The sequence below is a fragment of the Haliotis cracherodii genome, unplaced genomic scaffold, assembly GCF_022045235.1.
Source record: "Haliotis cracherodii isolate W230 unplaced genomic scaffold, xgHalCrac1.p SCAF_12, whole genome shotgun sequence".
Taxonomy (NCBI): Eukaryota; Metazoa; Mollusca; class Gastropoda; order Lepetellida; family Haliotidae; genus Haliotis; species Haliotis cracherodii.
In genome coordinates, this window is record NW_027266267.1 from 2,483,668 (window position 1) to 2,494,877 (window position 11,210).

Consider the following 11,210-nt stretch of genomic DNA (forward strand, 5'->3'; position numbering starts at 1 on the left):
CGGGGTTTATGATGTTGTTTTGGTCTAGGTAGTGCTGTAGCCTATTTTTAGTCATAAGTTCCATTATTTTGCAGAGATTTGAGGTTAGGGAGATGGGCCTATAGGAGTTAGCCTGATCTGCTGGTTTATTTGGTTTAGGTATTGGGATTACTAGAGCTTCCTTCCATGAGGATGGGACCTGTCCGTTTAGGTAGACTAGGTTGTATAGTTTAAGTAAAGTTTGGAGTAGTTTGGTAGGTAAGTGTTTGATTATTTGGTAAGAGGTGAGGTCTAGGCCAGGGGCTGTTCCTTTTTTTCTATGGTTTAGTGCGTGATTTATAAATTAGTTCTTCTATGGTGTAAGGTTGGTTTATTTCTAGGTCGTCTTGTCTGTTTTCTTTGGACAATTTGGTTTCTTTTTTTAGTTTATCTTGGAATTTCTTACTGAAGTTACTGTTGCTACTAACTTTAGAGAAGTGTTTGGCTAGGTTGTTGGCCTTTTGGGTGGGGTTAGTTGAGTTGTTTATATTGGGGCTTTTTTGTGCCGTTTGATGCCTCTGATGGCGTGAATTTTGCGCCACACCTTCCTAGCGTCGGTGTGGTGGTTTAGCTCCTCACAGAATGTTTTCCGGTTTTTGGTTTTAAGATTTATAGTCACATCGGCAGTTTTTGGTTTTAGCAGTTTTAACTAGGTTTTGGACTTGGTGGTTATGTTCATGGGCTTTTTTGAGATGAGAGGGGTCTCGTTTAGCTCTGTTGAAAGCTGATTTGCGTTTTAGTCTAGTTACCTCTATTTCCTCATTCCACCAAGGGACAGTGGGTTTTCCTGGGTTGGATGATTTGAAGGGGATTGCGGATTTGGCTGCGTTGATTATGAAGTTAGTTAGGTTTTGACAGAATGTTTCAGGGTCTTTTGTTTCTAAATCGTTTAGATTAGCTAGGTTGCATAATTCTTGGAATTTGTCCCAGTTGGCGTTTTTATACTGAAATTTAGGTTCCTGTTTAGGGGTTTGATTTGGTATTTTTAGATTTCGTAGGGTTATATTTAATGGGAAGTGGTCGCTGCCTAGAGGTACTGGTTGGACGTCCCACATCAGACTTTGTGCTAAGTCTGGCGTACATATTGTTAAGTCGATGGCATGGTGTGGTGGATTTTGTCGTATCTAGTTGGTTGGTTATTTTTTAATAGTATTAGGTCATTTTTTTCGATCCACTCTGATATTAGTTGTCCATGGTTGTCTAGTTTATCTGCAATGCCCCAGGTAGGATGATGGGCATTGAAGTCTCCTAGGAAGATGGTTGATTTATTTCCTAATTTGTAAAGGATGTCTAGGTCTGTATCTTTCTGTATTTTTTTTGGTTATTGATGGTGACTTGGATTCCATTAGCTTCTAGATTAGGAGCGTTTACTTTAACTTCCTCTTAGTTAATATCCTCTCTAACGTAGATGATTAGACCTCCTCCTGTTCTGCCTGGGATGGTTTTGGACCGGTCGGTTCTTACTGCGTTATAATTTGGTAGGTTGAATTTAGTTTTATGTGAGAATTTTGTTTCTTGAATACAGGCTACATAGGGACCTTTATCTATTTTGAATTTAGCTTTAAGTTCAGAACCATGGCCGGTGAGGCCATTGGCATTCCATTGAAAAATGTTTAGGCCTTCCTTTGGGAAACTGGGTGGATTTATGTTTGGTTTAGGCTTGGTTTAGGTATTTACTTTAGTAGGTCATTAAGGTTGCTGCTGAAACGGTTGAGGTAGCTACGTTCAGTGGTAAGATGTTGCTTTGTAGAACAAATGTTGTTGACTCGTCTTGTTTGTGTTGAGATGTGTCCTTCCTTGACTTGATATGGATGGTTGGAGGCGCACTGAAGATACTGATCTGTGTGGTTTGCTGGATACAGTGATCTGGGGGTTGTTACAGTGATCCGGAGGTTGTTACAGTGATCTGGGGGTTGATACAGTGATCTGGGGGTTGTTACAGTGATCCGGAGGTTGTTACAGTGATCTGGAGGTTCTTACAGTGATCTGGGGGTTGTTACAGTGATCTGTGTGGTTTGCGGGATACGGTGATCTGGAGGTTGATACAGTGATCTGGGGGTTGTTACAGTGATCTGGAGGTTGTTACAGTGATCCGGAGGTTGTTACAGTGATCCGGAGGTTGTTACAGTGATCTGGAGGTTGTTACAGTGATCTGGAGGTTGTTACAGTGATCTGGAGGTTGTTACAGTGATCTGTGTGGTTTGCGGGATACAGTGATCTGGATGTTGTTACAGTGATCTGGGGGTTGTAACAGTGATCTGGGGGTTCTTACAGTGATCTGTGTGGTTTGCGGGATACAGTGATCTGGAGGATGATACAGTGATCTGGGGGTTGTTACATGTATCTAAGGGTTTGTTACAATGATCTGGAGGTAGTTACAGTGATTCGGAGGCTGTTACAGTGATCATGACGTTGTTACAGTGATCTGCGTGGTTTGCGGGATACAGTGATCTGGAGGATGTTACAGTGATATTGAGGTTGTTACAGTGATCCGGAGGGTGTTACAGTGATCTGGAGATTCTTATAGTGATCTGTGTGGTTTGAAGGATAGAGTGATCTGGAGGTTGTTACAGGGATCTGGGGGTTGTTACAGTGATCTCGAGATTGTTATAGTGATCTGTGTGGTTTGCAGGATAGAGTGATCTGGAGGTTGTTACAGGGATCTGGGGGTTGTTACAGTGATCTGTGTGGTTTGCAGGATAGAGTGATCTGGAGGTTGTTACAGTGATCTCGAGATTGTTACAGTGATCTATGTGGTTTGCAGGATAGATTGATCTGGAGGTTGTTACAGGGATCTGGGGGTTGTTACAGTGATCTGTGTGGTTTGCGGGATACAGTGATCTGGAGGTTGTTACAGTGATCTGGGGGTTGTAACAGTGATCTGGAGGTAGTTACAGTGATCTGTGTGGTTTGCAGGATAGAGTGATCTGGAGGTTGTTATAGTGATCTGTGTGGTTTGCAGGATAGTGTGATCTGGAGGTTGTTACAGTGATCTGGGGGTTGTAACAGTGATCTGGGAGTTGTAACAGTGATCTGGAGGTTGTTACAGTGATCTGGCGGTTGTTACAGTGATCCGGAGGTTGTTACAGTGATCTGGAGATTGTTATAGTGATCTGTGTGGTTTGCAGGATAGAGTGATCTGGAGGTTGTTACAGTGATCTGGAGGTTGTTACAGTGATCTGGGGGTTGTTACAGTGATCTGGAGGTTGTAACAGTGATCCGGAGGTTGTTACAGTGATCTGGAGGTTGTTACAGTGATCTGTGTGGTTTGCAGGATAGAGTGATCTGGATGTTGTTACAGTGATCTGGATGTTGTTACAGTGATCTGTGGGTTGTAACAGTGATCTGGAGGTTGTTACAGTGATCTGGCGGTTGTTACAGTGATCCGGAGGTTGTTACAGTGATCTGGACATTGTTACAGTGATCTGTGTGGTTTGCAGGATAGAGTGATCTGGAGGTTGTTACAGTGATCTGGAGGTTGTTACAGTGATATGGAGATTGTTATAGTGATCTGTGTGGTTTGAAGGATAGAGTGATCTGGAGGTTGTTACAGTGATCTGGGGGTTGTTACAGTGATCTGGAGATTGTTATAGTGATCTGTGTGGTTTGCAGGATAGAGTGATCTGGAGGTTGTTACAGTGATCTGGAGATTGTTACAGTGATCTGTGTGGTTTGCAGGATAGAGTGATCTGGAGGTTGTTACAGTGATCTGGAGGTTGTTACAGTGACATGGAGATTGTTACAGTGATCTGTGTGGTTTGCAGGATAGAGTGATCTGGAGGTTGTTACAGTGATCTGGAGGTTATTACAGTGATCTGGAGATTGTTATAGTGAACTGTGTGGTTTGCAGGATAGAGTGATCTGGAGGTTGTTACAGTGATCTGGGGGTTGTTACAGTGATCTGGGGGTTGTAACAGTGATCTGGAGGTTGTTACAGTGATCTGGAGGTTGTTACAGTGATCTGTGTGGTTTGCAGGATAGAGTGATCTGGAGGTTGTTAGAGTGATCTGTGTGGTTTGTGGGATACAGTGATCTGGTGATTGTAACAGTGATCCGGGGGTTGTTACAGTGATCTTGAGGTTGTTACATTGATCTGTAGTTTGTTACAGTGATATGTGTGGTTTGCGGGATACAGTGATCTGGTGGTTGTTACAGTGATCTGGAGGTTGTTACAGTGATCTGGATGTTGTTACAGTGATCTGTGTGGTTTGCGGGATACAGGGATCTGGAGGTTGTAACAGGGATCTGGAGGTTGTAACAGTGAACTGGGACTTGTTACAGTGATCTGTGTGGTTTGCGGGATACAGTGATGTGGTGGTTGTTACAGTGATCTGGAGGTTGTTACAGTGATCTGGAGCTTGTTACGGTGATCCTGAGGTTGTTACAGTGATCTGGAGCTTGTTACAGGGTCGGTGCTGCTGAGGTTTGATATCGAGATAAATGGCTAGCAAGGTAAACTCCACCTCATCAATAATTGCCACAATAAATGTGGTGCTTGCAAGACTGGAGATTTTTTAGCATGGCTTTTACTCTAAGATGGTCTTGATCCACAAGGAATTTTGACTTTTGTGCAAACATATGTGTCAGAGGGATAACTTCATCTGATATGTTTGACAAAATGTTCAGAAATAAGGAGACGCTTATTGATTCTTGGTGTGGATATGAGTTAGATTTGGATAGGTGTTCCCTAATTACAGATTGATACAAGAGGGGAATGCTTGGGTAACAGGATGAAAGGTTAACTACTCCAGCTGTCACTTCCTACGATGACATCGTTTGATAATAATAATCACCATCATCATCATCATCATTATGTTTGGAATAGGCCCATTGACAGCCTTCGACGTATGATGATAGTAAAAAGGGCCTTCTGGACCAGAAGTCGGGGGAGGTTTTTTTTTTTCATTATTTATAGTAACAGGGGAATGCCCTCGTGCTAAAAATAGATGTGTGACGTGTTGATCGTGTATCAGCAGCATAATCTTGAACTGTTTTTGGTTGAGACAATATATCAAATGAATATGTGTACGAGAAAAACAATAATAAGTGGTATTACAGGTTACAGGTTACTGAGCGCTTTAGCGCGAGGTTCCAAATTATAATAAAGAGGTATCTATTCTACAGTGGGACAACATCAAATTTCAAAACACAGTAAGTTTATCTCCTAAATCTTCTGTGTTTCCACACAAGAGAGTTACTATTTTGGCCGATGCAGCTTGTTGTCGCAGGATTTAATATTCAAACCCTCACACTTGATAGCTATTGATGGAACTTTTATGTGTAACAGACTATCATTAAACACCAACAGGTTTGTAGTTATCTATACTCACCATATGAGCTTTTATTTCATTCATGTTTAGCATCTGGCTCTTTTTTAATAAAAATGAACAGATGCGCTTCCATTTTCGGTTTGAATTGTATAGCGTTGCTATGCAAGTTAGGATGTCGTAAATCGTAATCTCACTCTTGTCTTAAGAGGGGTTTACGACAGGCTTACGATGCTTTTGTGAAACGGTCGTAAAACATGTAGATAGGGCATCCTAAACTAGGTTGCAGCGGCTAGGAGGTCGTAGCGCTGAGAGGCTTTCGTGAAACGGCACCAAGGGTCGGTCGTCAACATGTTTGGGTTAGTTGGTACCTGCAAAACTCAGGTTTGGTTTTCTGTCTTACAGGCATAAGCGTTTTTGCATGGGGCGTTTGTCACCAACACTGATCTTTGTTCTCATACCATGTATCAACATTTATGTTTCATGATTCCCTACTTTCAACAGTATATAATCGTCCCCTTACACCCGGCGAGACGGCGGCGGGACACAACAGTCTTACTGCCAGCATGAGGACCTTTATCCTCTTTTTGTACAACAGACCGTACAGGACCACGTGGCTGACCTAACGGGTCGTCGTATGTGCAGGCTTAGTGGACATCACTTGGGTAGAGGTTCTGATATTCGTTCTATCATGATCATCACATGGTCCATTTTCAGATGTTTGTCAACATTTGTACATGAAACTCTAGCTCCTTAGCATAGTTATAAAACATACAGACCTTTTCAAGCAGTTTACTTTAAATACACATAGCATCTTGCCTTATCTCTCTACATATCGCATCCTGGTGACGCCAGTCGGTGAGCTGCAGAGTTTACCTCATCTAGCTCCCTATCGCGGGCTGGTGACGCCAGTCGGCGAGCTGCAGAGTTTACCTTATCTAGCTCTCTACCGCGGGCTTGTGACGCCAGTCGGTGAGCTGCAGAGTTTACCTTATCTAGCTCTCTATCGCGGGCTGGTGACGCCAGTCGGTGAGCTGCAGAGTTTACCTTATCTAGCTCTCTATCGCGGGCTGGTGACGCCAGTCGGTGAGCTGCAGAGTTTACCTTATCTAGCTCTCTATCGCGGGCTGGCTACAGCAGTGGGCCAGACTGGATCAGACGGAACATTGAACATGCACAGGTTAGCTGTTCCCGTAGGAGCTCTAGCGGTGATTCTGGGTATGTAATGACATATTACGCTGTGTGTGTGTTTTATTGTGTTTAACGCCGCACTCGGCAATATTCCAGCTATATGACGACGGTCTGTAAGTAATCGAGTTTGGACTAGACAATCCAGTGATTGACATCATGAGGATCGATCGACGCAATTGGGATACGATGACATGTATTAACCAAGTCAGCGAGCCTGACCACCCGATCCCGTTAGCCGCCTCTTACGACAAGTAGAGTCGCCTTTAACGGCAAGCATGGGTTGCTGAAGACCTATTCTACCCCGGATATTCACGGGTGTGTGTAGAGTGAGTGAGTGAGTTTGATAGTACCATGGAATTGGGATTCAAAACTCTGTGTCAGGTACACACCGATATGAACAGTCAAAATCAAAGTTGTTGCCATGGAAACAGATTTCTTTTCGTGAGCAGTATTTCCGTTATATACCCATGCTGCTAATTACTGACACCTGTGAGAACGCGCTAATATCCAGGTGTGACCACGACCATCAGCATGGGTACATCTCCCCGTGTCAGCTTGTGTGGGGATGAGTGTCATTAGTGACACACACACACACACAGATGCAGACACAGACAACCAAGCATACACAAACACAAACATAGATACACAGACACGCGCACGCGTTTTGTTGTCCGTCTATTATTCTCTCAGTGTGTTTTGTTTTAAACTCTATTTGCAATGCTAAAGTGTTCCGTCACGTCCGCACCAAGAACTGCCCTTCTCTTGAAATGCACTTGGGACTCCTCGCGCCCCAGCCACTGAGTCAGCACACGCCCCAGCCACTGTGTCAGCACACGCCCCACCCACTGTGTCAGCACACGCCCCACCCACCGTGTCAGCACACGCCCCATCCACTGTGTCAGCACACGCCCCACCCACCGTGTCAGCACACGCCCCACCCACCGTGTCAGCACACGCCCCAGCTACTGTGTCAGCACACGCCCCACTCACCGTGTCAGCACACGCCCCACCCCTTGTGTCAGCACAGGCCCCACCCCTTGTGTCAGCACACGCCCCACCCACCGTGTCAGCACACGCCCCACCCACTGTGTCAGCACACGCCCCACCCACCGTGTCAGCACACGCCCCACCCACCGTGTCAGCACACGCCCCAGCTACTGTGTCAGCACACGCCCCACCCACCGTGTCAGCACACGCCCCACCCCTTGTGTCAGCACAGGCCCCACCCCTTGTGTCAGCACACGCCCCACCCACCGTGTCAGCACACGCCCCATCCACTGTGTCAGCATACGCCCCACCCCTTGTGTCAACACACGCCCCACCTACTGTGTCAGCACACGCCCCACCCACCGTGTCAGCACACGCCCGCCCACTGTGACAGCACACGCCCCACCCACTGTGTCAGCACACGCCCCACCCACCGTGTCAACACACGCCCCACCCACTGGGTCAGCACACGCCCCACCCACTGGGTCAGCACACGCCCCACCCACCGTGTCAACACACGCCCCACCCACCGGGTCAGCACACGCCCCACCCACCGTGTCAGCACACGCCCCACCCACTGGGTCAGCACACGCCCCACCCACTGTGTCAGCACACGCCCCAGACACTGTGTCGGCACACGCCCCAGCCACTGTGTCAGCACACGCCCCACCCACTGTGTCAGCACACGCCCCAGCTACTGTGTCAGCACACTGTACGTTTCTATAGGATAAAACCGTGTGACCAGCACATGGCAGAGGAGTGTTTTGTAAATCCGTGTAAAGAAGATACTTGTATCAGGTCAGAGTACATTAACCTACTTGATTGTGTCTGGGTTTTCTGTGACCATATTTGGGAACATTATCAGAAATGCTCTAGTTGATATCGTCAGACAATGTGAAACAGCTCTAGCTGATATTGCCAACGACAAACATGAAACAAAACATGTCATGATTTGACATTTCATGACTAGTTGAGTTCAAAGTAATGTTGTACACCCCGTGTGTTGCAGGGTGTGTGGGAGTAGTTCTACTGACGTGTACACCCCGTGTGTTGCAGGTTGCTGGTATGTAGGGGGAGTTCTACTGACGTGTACAACCCGTGTGTTGCAGGGTGTGTGGGGAGCTCTACTGACGTGTACACCCCGTGTGTTGCAGGGTGTGTGGGAGTAGTTCTACTGACGTGTACACCCCGTGTGTTGCAGGGTGTGTGGGAGTAGTTCTACTGACGTGTACACCCCGTGTGTTGCAGGTTGCTGGTATGTGGGGGGAGTTCTACTGACGTGTACACCCCGTGTGTTGCAGGTTGCTGGTATGTGGGAGTAGTTCTACTGACGTGTACACCCCGTGTGTTGCAGGTTGCTGGTATGTGGGAGTAGTTCTACTGACGTGTACACCCCGTGTGTTGCAGGTTGCTGGTATGTGGGAGTAGTTCTACTGACGTGTACACCCCGTGTGTTGCAGGTTGCTGGTATGTGGGAGTAGTTCTACTGACGTGTACACTCCGTGTGTTGCAGGTTGCTGGTATGTGGGAGTAGTTCTACTGACGTGTACACCCCGTGTGTTGCAGGTTGCTGGTATGTGGGGGGAGTTCTACTGACGTGTACACCCCGTGTGTTGCAGGTTGCTGGTATGTGGGAGTAGTTCTACTGACGTGTACACCCCGTGTGTTGCAGGTTGCTGGTATGTGGGGGGAGTTCTACTGACGTGTACACCCCGTGTGTTGCAGGTTGCTGGTATGTGGGGGGAGTTCTACTGACGTGTACACCCCGTGTGTTGCAGGTTGCTGGTATGTGAGGGGAGTTCTACTGACGTGTACACCCCGTGTGTTGCAGGTTGCTGGTATGTAGGGGGAGTTCTACTGACGTGTACACCCCGTGTGTTGCAGGTTGCTGGTATGTGAGGGGAGTTCTACTGACGTGTACACCCCGTGTGTTGCAGGTTGCTGGTATGTGGGGGGAGTTCTACTGACGTGTACACCCCGTGTGTTGCAGGTTGCTGGTATGTGGGGGGAGTTCTACTGACGTGTACACCCCGTGTGTTGCAGGTTGCTGGTATGTGGGGGGAGTTCTACTGACGTGTACACCCCGTGTGTTGCAGGTTGCTGGTATGTGGGGGGAGTTCTACTGACGTGTACACCCCGTGTGTTGCAGGTTGCTGGTATGTGGGGGGAGTTCTACTGACGTGTACACCCCGTGTGTTGCAGGTTGCTGGTATGTGGGGGGAGTTCTACTGACGTGTACACCCCGTGTGTTGCAGGTTGCTGGTATGTGAGGGGAGTTCTACTGACGTGTACACCCCGTGTGTTGCAGGTTGCTGGTATGTAGGGGGAGTTCTACTGACGTGTACACCCCGTGTGTTGCAGGTTGCTGGTATGTGAGGGGAGTTCTACTGACGTGTACACCCCGTGTGTTGCAGGTTGCTGGTATGTGGGGGGAGTTCTACTGACGTGTACACCCCGTGTGTTGCAGGTTGCTGGTATGTGGGGGGCGTTCTACTGACGTGTACACCCCGTGTGTTGCAGGTTGCTGGTATGTGGGGGGAGTTCTACTGACGTGTACACCCCGTGTGTTGCAGGTTGCTGGTATGTGGGGGGAGTTCTACTGACGTGTACACCCCGTGTGTTGCAGGTTGCTGGTATGTGGGGGGAGTTCTACTGAAGTGTACACCCCGTGTGTTGCAGGTTGCTGGTATGTGGGGGGAGTTCTACTGACGTGTACACCACGTGTGTTGCAGGTTGCTGGTATGTGGGGGGAGCTCTACTGACGTGTGCACCCTGCGTGTTGCAGGTTGCTGGTACGTGGGGGGAGCTCTACTGACGTGTACGTCCTTCGACGACTGCTACGACATGGCGTGCGGAAAGGGAATGTCGGTCATGTGCTCCGACTTTAATACCTGCGTTTGTAAAGGTAACTCCAATATGTAGGTCAATCATGTGTAGCTCAACCGTATGAATGTCGGCCACATACAGGTCAATCACATGTTTGTCGGCCACATACAGTTCAATCACATGAATGTCGGACAAATACAGCACAATCGCATACAGCTCAATCATATGTTTGTCAGCCACATACAGCTCAATCATATGAATGTCGGCCACACACAGAACAATCGCATACAGCTCAATCATATGTTTGTCAGCAACATTCAGCTCAATCTAATACAGCTCAATCACATGTATGTCAGCCACATACAGCTCAATCAAATGTATGTCAGCAAAATTCATCTCAATCACATACAGCTCAATCACATGTATGTCAGCCACACACAGCTCAATGATATGCTTGTCAGCCACATACAGGTCAATCATATGAATGTCGGCCACATACAGCACAATCGCATACAGCCCTATCATATGTTTGTCAGCCACATACAGCTCAATCAAATGTTTGTCAGCCAAACACAGTTCAATCATATGAATGTCGGCCACATACATCACAATCGCATACAGCTCAATCATATGTTTGTCAGCCGCATACAGCTCAATCACATGTTTGTCAGCCACACACAGCTCAACCATATGTTTGTCAGCCCAATACAGCTCAATCGCATCTATGTCAGCCACATACAGCTCAATCACATACAGCTCAATCATATGTTTGTCAGCCACATTCAGCTCAATAACATACAGCTCAATCACATACAGCTCAATTATATGTTTGCCAGCCACACACAGCTCAACCATATGTTTGTCAGCCCAATACAGCTCAATCGCATCTATGTCAGCCACATACAGCTCAATCACATACAG